This window comes from Atta cephalotes, assembly GCF_000143395.1.
Source record: "Atta cephalotes unplaced genomic scaffold scaffold00007, whole genome shotgun sequence".
Classification (NCBI taxonomy): Eukaryota; Metazoa; Arthropoda; class Insecta; order Hymenoptera; family Formicidae; genus Atta; species Atta cephalotes.
The window spans coordinates 6,671,141-6,685,271 of NW_012130071.1; the positions used below are offsets into that span (position 1 = coordinate 6,671,141).

Here is a 14,131-nt window from a genome sequence, read left to right on the forward strand (position 1 = left end):
TAAATGATTTTATTTAAAGTTGCATTTTGTTTTTAAAGTTGATTATGTTATTATTAGAGAAAAGTTATTGAGATTATTTATCATTAAATAATCAATATAAAATTTAGTAATTGTACACGCAAAATTTTTAATTTGCTAATTTTTGGATTTGATTATTGCATATATTTTCATCAAATAAGTTTCAAAAGTTACTTTCATTAAAATTTAATTTATATAAATACAGAATAACAATTTTCAAACAATTAATTTACAAAAGCATATTATTTTTCAAAAGGATGAGAATATTCAATAAAGAAAAAGGCGAAATCAAAGATTCTGCTTTTAAGATATTTTTAAAATAAAATATATATATGTTATTTCCTTTTTCTGTATATATAATTTATCTGTCCCTTTTTTGTAATAATATTTTTTGTAGTAATCTGATAAGACATAAGAGTCTGCGTGAAGTAAGTATTTTAGTCATATCTGTACTCGCATTATACAAAATAAAAATAATTATGCCATTAATTGAAGATTATGGTAGTAACCTAATTTTTCTAAGTTTCTATAATTTTTATAAGTATTTTTCTTTATTATCGAACATGTTTGTTTATTTATTTTCCTTTATCTTCAATATGTTTTTTCAATGTTAATGAATGACGTTATGATCATTCTCTGAACAAAGCAGAAATGAATAAGATACTTACATCAAATAAATTTATGCAATTAAATTTATATGATATTACGTATGTATATACATGTCTATATATATGTTAAATGTAGGCTAATTTATTCGTAGTTTTTAAGTAAAATGCATCATGATTCAATGAAATTTTTTTTAATTAAATGCAAATAAAATGATTACGAGTTATTATTGTTTCTTAAAAAGTAATTTCTTTTTTTATTAAACTTAATTAAGAATTTTTAAAACTTTTTTTTTAATTCGTACAATATTACATCATTCATACAATATTCTGACTTCTAACTTCTTTTCTCTTTTTACATACTGTCTATTCAATCTTCGTATAATTTAAAGCCCGGTTTTTTATCACCTGGTTAACTGTGATTAAGTTTGACTTGATGTTTTATCCAATGGGCTTATCTGTGATTATGTAATATTACAAAATTGCAAATATATCGAAGGAAGGATATTTTTATTATATATTAAGTCTTTTCCTTCTGATTAGTTTTCGAAAGAATGTTGAGTTTCTTGTTTAATTAACTCTATCATATTTTTTGCTGAAGTGATCGTAATGATCAGATTAAGCACAATGATCGCAATGATCAGATTAACCAGATAATGAAAAACCGGGAGACTTATATTTTTTGCGTTAGAAATTGTATCTGACATTACAAAATTCGAGAGTCTCGACGAGATTCTTGGTATAAAAGAGTTCGTATCGGTCTCAAATTCGGACTTTAAGTCTCGTCTCAGTCTCATCTCGGTCTCATCTTGGTCTCGACATTGGTATCGAGACCAGTCTCGGTATCGTTCGAAACAATAAAAAAAAAAAGTAAAAATAAAAATAAATTTTTATTTCTTTTTGTTTGACCTACTTTTCTTTCTCTTCAATAAACATATACAATAAAACTTCAAATTTTCTTACATCTTCTATATCTTCTTATGTCTTTTATTATATTTTCTTGTAACTACATTATATCACAAAATATTTATATACTACATTATGTATATTATAAAATCTCTGCAAATGGCATCTGACTTCAATTCGAAGGATAAGATCTTGAAAGCAATAAACGTTACCCAAATTTAACCGCAGTAGTTGAGGGTTAATGCAGAAGGCGTACGCAGGTCGTTCTCGGTAGATTGCTTTCGTCTCGCGGTCCTTCTCTCCTTTGGTCGCGGAATGCGGGTTTGAGATTTCTTCTCAAGACCTGATTGTTATAGGCTGCCCTCGCGGCTGACATTTTTATGCGCGGCCGATGGACTGACAGTGAATGTGCCACGATGTTTGACCATGTCGTTCGTCAATCAGCATCAATTTATGATGATTCTCGCGCAAGTCTCGATTGATTTCGTTGCCGCGAAAATGAACACGCCTGTTTCATGAATACACTAGAGAACAAATCGAACAGCAAATCGAACAATACGAACTACACATTATACGTACATATCAAAATAATTCAAAGAAAATTTTTAAAGTAAATCTGCAGATTAAATATTAAATAATTTTTATCAATTTACGAAGAATAGATGTGAAAAGATTACAATGCTCTTTTGATCGCAATTTTAAATTGAATTAAGAGATTTTAATTAATCTTAATAGAGGTATGATTGTCATTATATTTAATGTTAAAAATTTAAAAATAAAATATATTTATAAAATTAGCATTAGCTTTTTGTTGATGGAACATCCTCTTTCATTTTGTAAATTGCTCGATTTTTATGAAATTTGATTTATAGGATAACTTTTTGATAATGTTTTATTTGTAAAGTCTAATTGTCGAAAATAAAAAAATTCGAAATGATAAGTCCAACATGGCAAACAGAAATGAAATAATCTTATTATTATATAATTCAGTTTTAGGAAATATTTAATTGCAGATTAATATCAAGATTTCAGTTTTGCTTTATTTAAAGTTCATTGCATTACTTAGTTATCGAATTGACTTCCAAACTCTGATTAAAAGCTCAGTGTCAATATAGATCCTTCTTCGTTGGAGGTTGTTGCCCTTTTGACATTTTTCAGGCTACTTTCAAATTCGGCGATACCAAGATACCTCTTAGAACTGAATTTTACGATCAGACTATTGTTTTTTTAATTAGAATTTTAGAATTCTGAATCAGATTTGAATTCAGAGACTCCAAAAACTCTTAGAGAACAAGATTTTTAATTTTTTTAAATTTCTTTATTAGAAAGCTCGCGTCTTCAAGAATTTTTGTAAATGAAAGTTTTGTTTGGAATTGTCCGAAGAATAAGATTTACAATTAATTGAATACTTCAGTCGAGTTTACTTAGCAGCTGCAATCATTATGTCATTGGCGGGTTAGATATCGCGTCTCTGTGTTGTACTTAATGCACTCATGTTTGATAATCGACGCGTCTGCTTCGACGACGCCATGGCCTAAGAGCACCCGCGTGTCTCCACTTCAGGAATTTAGTTTCTTATGAAGGCGGCTCATTGTTCCTGACAAATGTTACGATCAGTATAAGCTGAAAAAGAATAAACTCACGATCGGTAGATCAGTCGTCTTCAATCAGATCCGCGGACACGCCCGGATTCGTCATCGTCTGAGCATACCAATTCCGAATGTCGTTTTAGCATATGAATGCCAGGTCACACGGACAAGTCCGCATCCTTATTTAATCTCGCGATGTATTTGCGCGATCCTTTGCGTTGTACGATGTACAATATCCTGCATGTATCATGAGTTCTTGTGTAGGTTGAGGATTTTATTTGCGACTTGCGCGGTCTTAGCCATGCTGAACATCTTAAATATATACATATATAAATATATAAATATATGTCATCCTTTTATAAAACGAATTTTGTTGAATAATTTAGACTTACTTATTTCTAGAGAGTAAGAAAATCAACACTATGAAGCGAAGTGTTCTCAATTTTTCTAAAGAGAACTCCGAATGTGTCATTTAGTTTGCAGGGATAAGCGAATTTAGGATAGATGCGGAATACTGATATAAAATATTTTGACAAACTTGTTAAAATTCTTCTTGCATCACTTACATATAGTAAAGGATTCATACGAGAGATTTAAATTAAGAAGCTTTATACGATGCCGTATCGCTTCTGTCAGTGTCCGCGACCTGGTATGCGATTTCATCTTGAAATAGCGGCTTTACTCGCGTCTCTCTGAGTTCCATTTCCCCGCACAGCAGCCACATTTTTTCGCGACACTCGCTCAATGTACGACTGTCGTAATTCGCGCGCGAACGAGGCAGCACGCTGCGGAAAACGGCATCGATAAGTTCGCTCAGAACGAAACATCGGTGTCCTAGCATTATTGCCTTGTGTTATGACACCTTTATTCCACGTTTATTCAATCGCCGTGCTAAAACTGCGCTCGGAATCGACAAGGTCAGCGTTATTATCCGTCGTGAACAGAACGTTTCCCGGCAAACGTTCCTCTCGAAACGTTCTCGAAGCAATAATAATATTAAACAAAAGTAACGGCCCTGGCCTTCGACTGAATTGCGCGAGGCTCGTAATTTTTCCGGTTACCCACCGCGTACCGCTTAACAATCTTTCGCTATTCACGCAAATTAGACAGGGGTAGGGTCCTTTGCTCGCTTATAATACTGGCAATTCTTATTTTTCTGCTATATTGATTCTCCACAGTTGATGCTAAAATCTATGATATAATTAATTATTAATACTGGGTTTGAGAAAAATGTACTAAATTTTAATAATTATTTGAATAGTGCTAACTAAACATTTATTTACAGTAAATAAATGCTTACTCAATAAAAAAACATTAAATCAAATTACTGATCTTTGTATCAAACAATTATATTTTTATATTTCTAATTGATACTATTCGAATAAATGTATTAAAGTTTATTTTTTTAAATATATGTCTATTAAAAGGCATTAACTAATTTTAAGAAACAAATTTTAAGGAACAACGACATAAAGCGTCCAAAAAAATAAATATTAAATTTATTTTAATAATAATTATCCAAATTTGCAAACGTAGCATAAAGAATATAATTGAGTGAATCTAATAAAAAAATTGTCAATCTTAGAATGTAGGTAATCGAATGTCTTTAAAAATTTTTTTTTGAAGATTTTCTTTACATTTTCAGCATAATTCGATGAATATTGTAGAAAATTAGTTTTACAGTTAATTTACTTCACATAAATAAATTTGTACTTGAATGCAAAATAATTATGCATCAATCTAAATTATCCTCCATAACTTATATTCAAAGTGACAATCAATTTCTATACTTTTCAAGACACCGATCAGATTACTGCGTGATCAAGTTTGATTTTATATTAGGTACAGGTGTCTTTTAAAGTGATGGTTTCTTAATCTACTTGACCGTAATCGATCAAATCCACTCTTTATCTCATTGATATGACCGACCCTAAAACTACAGATGCCCATTTGGTTCGTCCGCTCGGCTATAATCCCGCTGAGAAGATCACCCTCTTTCTTCATGCGCCTGAAAACCGGTCGCATTCCGTTAATTGGCTAAACAGTGTAACTATCCCGACTTATGGATCGATTTACATCGCCCATAAGAAATTTGTTGCGGCCTCGTTGCGTCGCCGCGGCCGACTATTAATATCGCAGCCGCGATCTCGATTTCGCGAGGTCTCCTTTCTGTACTTTTCATCCGCGATGACTTCGATATTCGCTCAATCGTTAAGAACATACTCGTTTCTGATTCGCTAACGATCAGATATCGGTGCCTTTGAGATACGCTGCGCCACCGATTACATCCGCTTATTAAGGAATCGAGTCACATTTCATTTAGACAGCAATCTAATAATATCTTCTGCGATAATGTAATTAAACACTAACGATCTTGTCCTAATAAAGTCGTTAAGGTTTTACGTATAATGAATTGCGCGTTACGTCCAAGTAGCTATTCGCCGTTGGTAAATGTTGTATTTCATTTTTTTCAGTTCCATGAAGATATTCCGATTAGAATCATTGGGCAAATTAATGGCGCAAATCTGGTGAGTAAAACAAGTAAAAATATAACTGTCTTGTAATTATAAATGTTAATTACTGTGCCATTACGTTTTGGATTTTACTTTTTATAGAATAAAATATCGGTTTTAATTTGATTTTTGTACGTATCTTAAATGAAAAGTATAAATATGGATTTCTCCTAATTTGATTTAAATTTCCACCGTATAGAAATAAGTGTAAGAATATGATATTACTTTTACTAATTATTAAATTAAATTTTCTGAGAAAGCTGTTGCATTTATTTCCGCTATGGCTATTACAGATAAATTATATGAATGTAATGTATCATAGAAAAAAGATTAAGCAATTAAAAACTTCATTTATTCAAACTTACAGCCAGGAGTGAGCTAAAAAAATTGTATTTAAATACAAAATACGAAATATTCAAAAAATTGTATTTAAGTGCGAAATAGAAAATACTCTTAAAACAAATATTCAAATACGAAATATAAAATACAAAAATGTATTTAAAATTAATAATAATAAATTATATATGTATTTCAAATACTGCTTTTTGTCCATAAAATACGGACAGTATTAATTTTCCACGTTAAAGTAGCAAAGTTATATATAATGAATAAAATTAGGTAATCATATTATAGGTAATCATATTTGCTGTAATAGCACAGTAAATTTGTTAATAGTAAAGATAACGTTTTAAAATCAATTCAATATGTAAATGAAAATTTTTAATAAAACAGCTAAACTAGCTAAAGTGGCGCATTCTTTGCTGCTGTAATGAAGAAAACTTATATTAATAATTTTTACTTGTTACATTAACAATTGTAGTAACGAATTAATTGAATTAGCATTAGATAATTGCTTACAGATATAATTTCTTTATTGTATCATCAAATCTTCTTAGTTAAAGACGTTGAATTCGCCCAGCAAGCTATAGCTGTGATGAATCACCTAATCTTTTTTTCGTGAGCGTGTGTTGATTCATGACAATTGGACGTGCAGAAATGACGGATTCGATTTAATCGAGATAGCTCTAGTTTGTTTCGCGGGGGCGTTTCGCGCCCCTTTAAGGCCGTATTAATTGCTCGTGAAAACGCCCCCGCTGACGCACCCGGGGTCCGGTTTCGCCACAGTTCATTAGAAGGTCTCGGCTGCCTTGTCGGGTAACTCCGGTTGAATCTTCGTCGCAGTGAATATAAATCCTTTCGAGGTCGCCGCAACGGACAAACGCCTCTGTCACTGCCATTTTGCAGGCCCAAGATAGGCCCACGCGGAAGTTCACGGCCCACTGTGTTCCGCTATCTCTCCTTTTCTCTTCCTTCGAGTCAATAGCCTCTCTCTTTCCCACCACATTATCGCCGCCCATTCGATACGTGCGGCAGTTCAATTCTCGCCGATCTCTCGATTTCTTTAATGATTTCTTTAACCTTCGACGTAGAAAATTACTAGGAACGTTAGTCTATTTGCTAATTCGAAACTTAGGTAAATTGAGATGTGCCGGTCGAGAAATCAGAGATAAATCTTGTGCTTAATTAACTTTTCTACTAGGCAAGATAATTTATATACTCCGCATGTGGGAGATATTTTGGCCTTTTGAAGTATAATATGAAATTACTTTGCGTTTTGAAATTCTATTTTAGATTAAATTCTCGAAAAGAATATGCATATATTTATCTTTATTTCTTTTGCAAAGTTAATAAATGTTTAATATATGTATAAATGATGTATATATATTATTTTATATTTTAGGAAAAATTCTGCAGATAAAAATGTTGAATATGGAACGTACATTTAATAATGTATGGGGACACGATTCTCGACATTAATGTAAAAAGGAGGAATAAATTTTCGGTATGTGACGATATGATGAAGTCGCATTAACATAGACAGAAGAGAAGAGTTTACGAAGGCGGATCCGGTTCCAGCCGTCGCAATGCGAGGAACATTTTCGAATCCTTTGATCCGAAGACGTACCTATATGGCCACAGTTTTTATCGCGCCTCGATCACAATAAATTAATAAACACTTCTTTTTTTTATTCAAGACCACAGGCGAGATCGGCCCGCCATGATATTAAAGGTTTATTAATTTATTTTTTCTTTATTAGGCAGCCGCGGTCGCGCCCGGTCGGTAATCAGGGATCTGTAATTAGTCGAACATGCTGTCTGTCCATAGCGATTTATACTATGCCCGGAGGTGATGCCCCCCCATCTTCTTTCTCCACCTCCTTCACTTCATTCTCAGTTCATTCCACCGACGCTTCTTCGATTCTCTCACTGGACAATAGCCCTAGCATTGCCATTCCTCTCGTCATCTTCGGGATCTTCCTTCGAGGAAGGACGAATTCCTTACCTTGCCTAGCTATCGGCACGACGCATCCTTCAAACCCGTAATTGTTGGCGGAGACCGCGAGGCATAAACACCGTATTCGCAACTGATCAATCACTTTGTTGCAGCAACTTTGTAAACGCGTGGAATATTCTTAACTAATATCTAAATGCACATTCGGGCTTCGGCCATTAATTGAGGGTTTCGTACATAAATTATGCAAGCGCAGTATTATGTTCTTCGAGTTAAGTAGAGGCTCATTCAGTAAAAATCTTGCTACACAGAAAAGCTGTTAAAAAGATGCTAATATTTGATATTTAATATTTCTTGATAATAAATATAACAAGATATTTCATGAAAAGATGCTAAACTACTAAATATTCTCTATTACAAGATACTTTAAAAATAACAGCTGATTAGAATTCATGAAAAGATTAGCATCTTTTTATGAATTCTAATCAGCTGTTATTTTTAAAATATCTTGTAATAGAGACTATTTAGTAGGTTTAATCACATATAAATTAGAAAATAATTAGAAATATTTTTTTAAATAATAAAAATATTTTTATAAATAGGTCAAAAATGTCTTCTATTAGAAGATATTTTACGTTTCTTATTTTCTAACTATGTTAAAAAAATGATAGATAATTAGTTTCAACAACTTTCAATAAGATATCCTATATATTCGCAAAAAGAATTAATAACAATATAAGGCAAATATTCATCAAAATTAATATTAATTCAATTAACGAATAAAAATAAAAATAATTGATTATCAAATAAACTTACAATTAAAGATTATTCCCACAAGCTTCCTAGATTAATTTACAGTTTCGCAATAAACCTATACCTCTATCATCAAATCTTGAACTATTCAGTTTCACATAAACATCCCTCATGATGAAACGTATCAATGATCAAATTTTCACGTCGCTCATTCATTAATGCACATTATCAATAATAAAATTAAGAGTCTCAGTATGTCAATATTCCTAAATTGACACGCGATAAGAAAATTATAGGTACCTTGTGTACATATTGACCCTCAAAGTGCATCAGAAGTTTAACGAGCGACGCGTTCTCGCAAACACCAGATAAAAATCTTCCCGCGGCAGCACGTTCTTTCGTTGACTAAGTGGTTCACAGGATGTGAAGGATCTGGGTTCTGTTCACCGCTTGGTTTTGGATTTAAGACCAACGCTTGGCTGTCTGTCAGGGACCACACCTTTGAACCGGCCCTCCGGTTCCTTATAAAGTATCTTCGCCGAAGTTTCATTACTTCCGTCAAGATTGAAATGCGATGAACGTAAAGATGACGTGATGCTAATCTGGCACGCAAAAAATCATTTGTTTCGAAAAGATGGTTAAGTTTTATCTTATAAAATTGAATTATTCTGTAAAATTACAGAAGATACAATTTTTGGATCTATTCTAAAGTTCTTTAAATTCCTTATATTTTTGTAGTCGTAACAGTTTTTTATTTTTATACTTAACGTTTATAGTAGAATGGGATGACCACAGCATCCTGATATTTTTCTTTAACTTTTGTTCTGGAAAAGGAAAAAGAAAGATATTGTTAAATGCTCAGAAGTAGATTTTAAAATTCATTATTTTTAAATTCCTCTGTCTCACAATATTAAAACTAATGTAAATTTAACTGTAATCTAATATGTTAGTAAAAAATATAAGTTAAAACTTTTTTAGGATATTCTAAGCACTCCTTTTATTTAACTTGCGTATTTTTAAAGCTCTTACCTAATTAAAAGAAAAACAAATAAAAATTGCCTATAAGAGCCAAACACTAAATAGTGGGGGGGGGGGGGGAGGTGTATATTAAATTTATTTAATACGGCATTATATGAATATAAACGTTTCAACCGTTCGGTTAGGGTTGTCTTCAATACAACAAATTCAGTATATCTAGTGCTCGGCACTTTTTATGTTAATTTATTTCAACAGAGCCTAATTATTTAAAGATAATACGCCGTGAAAAATATTTTAACAATTTATTTGGACTCTTTCAGTCTATAATAAAATTAATATATTTCGAATGCTGTTTAAAAACATTTGAATTTGCTTTACAGCAATGATGTCTTCGGGACAAAGTCCTTTACAACACGGTCCGCCATAAAAATGAAATTCCGTGTTCTCTGCCGCGAAATTCTTTTCCTTCCGGCGGTAACGGTCGCGTACCCGTGCATTTTTCTTCTGAAACCTTAATTCGGACTTGTCTGCGGACAACTGCACCTCCGTCGTTTTGCGTCCCGCCGCCACACGGGACGGCTTATCGTCGGAATGACTTATCGCCTGGGACCAGCCAGTGCGCTTTTGGCGAGCATGAGTATGGCGGGCTCGACCGTAACAACCTAAATTAAGTTCGTGCCTTCGTCTCTCACCCGTATTTCATTTCCGTCAGCCGGCAGCGGCGGTGTTCGTGCCTGAGGACGCTCGTTTTCTCGGTTTAAAGGTTACCATACCACCGCGGTGGCAGAGAAACGAGTCTTACACGATGACGCTGCACGCGAAACCATCGAGATCTGAAATCGGCCATCGACACTGATCATGAATGCGAAATCATTATTTCCGTCATCATATTCCGCATATCGCGAACTCGGAAATTGATTGCGGCAAAATATAACTATAACGCAAGAATGATACGGCTCTGTAACAGATGTAGCTCGTATAAATTAATGGCGATTTCTTTGACTAATCAGAGATCTGGTTTCGATTCAGGAATTCAGTCATATCTAGAAAACATAAAATTATTTTATAATCATTAAAATTGATTGATTGTGTCTGTAAATATGTACTAGGATCGGTAATGCAATATATTAAAAATTTTAGGAATGAGATATATATTTTACGATACACAGACAGTTTTCGTATTTTTATTTATAAATAATTATTATCATTCAAGCCAATCTACCTGATGATTCAAATTTACCGTATTAACACCGGTTCGCGTAAAAGTCAGGTATATATCTTTATTGAGATAAAATCATTTTCTTTGTGGCACGAGATAATTTTTTTATCTCGGCGAATTCTCGTTCCGTGAATTGGATGCGCGCTTGATTGAACGGTTCTTTCACGATACGCGTCGTGCGGCTTTCCGCCGATTGAGCGCGTGTTTCTTCGTCGTATTTACGATTGTCGTGACTCGTAAAATGAGAATCCAGCTGCGATAAGACACGCCGTATGACTGTCCTGCGCGGCCCGATAAGGGCGCAGACGTTTAGCGGCTAAGTGGATGTAGATTGAATCGTCAAGCGGACAATTTCGGTTTGGATCGGAGATCGAGACTGATAAATGATTCATGTGCTCCGAAGGATGGGCAGCGGGATGGCGTGGCGAATGCTTTTGTGTCGATTTGTCTTACTGGGGCACGACTCGTACGAATCTCTATTCAATTCAATATCCAATTGTATCATATCATGTGATTTATATATCTAATTACTGTGAGCGTTGTATTTTAAAGTAATTTTTTTTATATATCTAATTACTGCGTTATATTTTAAAGTAATTTTTCTTTTTGTTTTATTGTCATTTTTTTATAATCGTACTTTGAAAGGGATAGCTTTGTTGAAATATTTAAAAGTTTAGCTAGATTAGAAAGTAATTTAGATAGATCATCAAAATAATTATGTAAGACGGAATAATTATTGTATTCAATTTTCTTAGTTTAGCGACGGAGTGGAGAGAGAGAGCAAGGGATTGAGGAAAGGAGAAAGAGAATGAGAAAAGGGCTAAAAATGATGGACACAAACTCGCATTATAGTGCCTTCCACTCTCCCCTTGCCAAGATTTTCCATGCGAAGCAAGATCTATCTAAATGAAAAGTAAAATAAAAAATTTTTTTTTCATTTCCCGAAGTTGAGACTGTGTTCTTTATTATTTTTCACATCGAGTAGAATTTACATGCAAAATTTCAAGTTATCGCAAGCGAGGGTCATTTGGAACTATATTCAAATTATTATTTAGTATAACAAATATAGTAAAATAGAGAAAAATATAAAAAATAATTACAAGAATAATTTTTGCATTGTTTTAAAAAAATCAATTTGAAGAAACGTATAAAAAATTACTTGTGCATAATTATGTATAATTTTATATATAATTATGAGCAATTCTTTTATATTTCTCCAAACTTATAATAATTTTTTGCAAAAACAAAATGCGCAAATTATTCCCATAAAATGTTTATGAATGTTTATATACATTTATGCACATTTGTATGTATCTATTTACATACTCATATATATTCGTGCATGAAAACATGAATATGATGTGTATCATTAATTTTTAGGCATCCATTTAAAAAAATTTTGATTTTACAAAGTATAAATGTCTCTTAGTGATAAAAAAATTCTTTAACAATAAAAGTTACTATTTGATATTTAAATAAAAATCAACTTTACACTAAGTTACATAATATGATGAAGTTGAACAACTACACTAAAATTATATTTGTTATTCACGTTCTACGTCTAAAATCTAATTTATAAATTTCGTCGCAGCTCTGCCTAGAAATTAATTGCCTACAGCAAGGCTTGCTACATTAGATTTGCCGACAGTCCGATTGTTTGCACAATAATTATTGCCTACACAATAATTATTGCTACATCTCAAATTTCTACATACACTATTGCACATAAATGTAAAATTAAGAGAAAAAGACTCGTACTTACACATGACAATATTGCGTACTTAATGTGCACATAATACTATTGACTGCAGATCGATTATCTACAAGCATCTTTGCGAATAAATAAAAATTTCAGAGACACATTAGTCACATTTATAATACCTACACATTGTATTGTAAGCACATTCGTGAGCGTAAATAAAATTAAGAAGTGAATGTTTGTACACAGGTATTATTGCTTACAGATTGCTTATGAGCACTAAAATTAAATAAGAAAATAATTTGTGATATTAAAATACAAAATTTGTTTTTTTAAAATAGGGAATTTGCGTTTTTAAAGCAGAGAATAAAATGCATGTAGACAATAAATTTGTGCGCAAAGAAATCGTTGACAAATGTGAGATAGACAAACGGCACTGTAGGCAATCAAAAGCAAACGGAGTCCTTCCTCTCAGGAATAGTACATCAAGCTTTATTTAAAGCATATTTTTTACAGAACTCTAGGAATATTATAGCAATGAATCGATAATTGAGACAAAAACAAATTACTAATGTCTATTGTCTTAATATAAATCTTGTTTAATAATACGTATATAAAGTGATAATACATACAAAAATAATAGTCAGCATGAAACTGACGGACACAGAAGCATCGTCGTGTAAAGTTGAACGCATTGACAATGCGATCAGAAGACGAAATCGTCCAGTAAATGCTCACTGCTTAATTCTTTTATTTAATTTTACAAGGTAGTACACTCGCGAATTGAAAACAGAATTTTTTGAAATTGATGCTATACGAATTTTATTATTGTTATGTTTGTGCAAATCGCATTGAGATTGAGATTTCAGTACTGAGATGTGAATAACTAAAAACCGCACTTTTTATATATGTCGCCTACATAAAGTTAATTAAAATGTTGTGTTTCTTTTTATAAGAGCTAAACTAGCAGTGACATGTTAATAAGAAGTATGCGAGAAAGAATATTGTGAAACAAATGTCGTATAATTTTTTATCATTTAGTTTGGAAAAGATTTTTTATTACTTATGTATGTAATTGTATTATAAATCCGGAAACATGAATTATATTAAAGCATTGATAGAACATTAGTAATTTATTCTTGTCTCAATGATTAAATCGAAATAATATTCTTATGATAAAGTTCTATTTAAACACCTCTTGATATAAATAGACAGACGTGCTTTTTCAAAGGGGTAGAATTTCATTTGCCAACAATACCGTTTGCCTACATTACATTTGCCGACAATTCGAAGTGATTCTAATTTTAATTAAACTTTGTATACATATAGGTTATATAAAAAGATAAATTTAGAAAATGTCCGTTCCGGCAGAAAAAAGGTTTGAAAGGGTGAAATTACCTCTTATGTGATAAAGCGATTTTCAGAATAGTTTTTTTATTATATCTTGAAAGTCATTCGAGATATCAAAAAATATTTCAGACATAAGGTTTACAACAAAATTATCTCTATTCATTTATATCAATAATATTTTTAATAAACAATTTTTTTTAATTAAAGA

General features: G+C 32.1%; 1 pseudogene; it reads right to left on the minus strand.

The window, feature by feature from the left end:
* Positions 1-6,760: 6,760 nt before the first annotated feature.
* On the minus strand, positions 6,761-9,007 carry LOC105627017 (annotated as a pseudogene).
* Between the last annotated feature and the right edge of the window lie 5,124 nt (positions 9,008-14,131).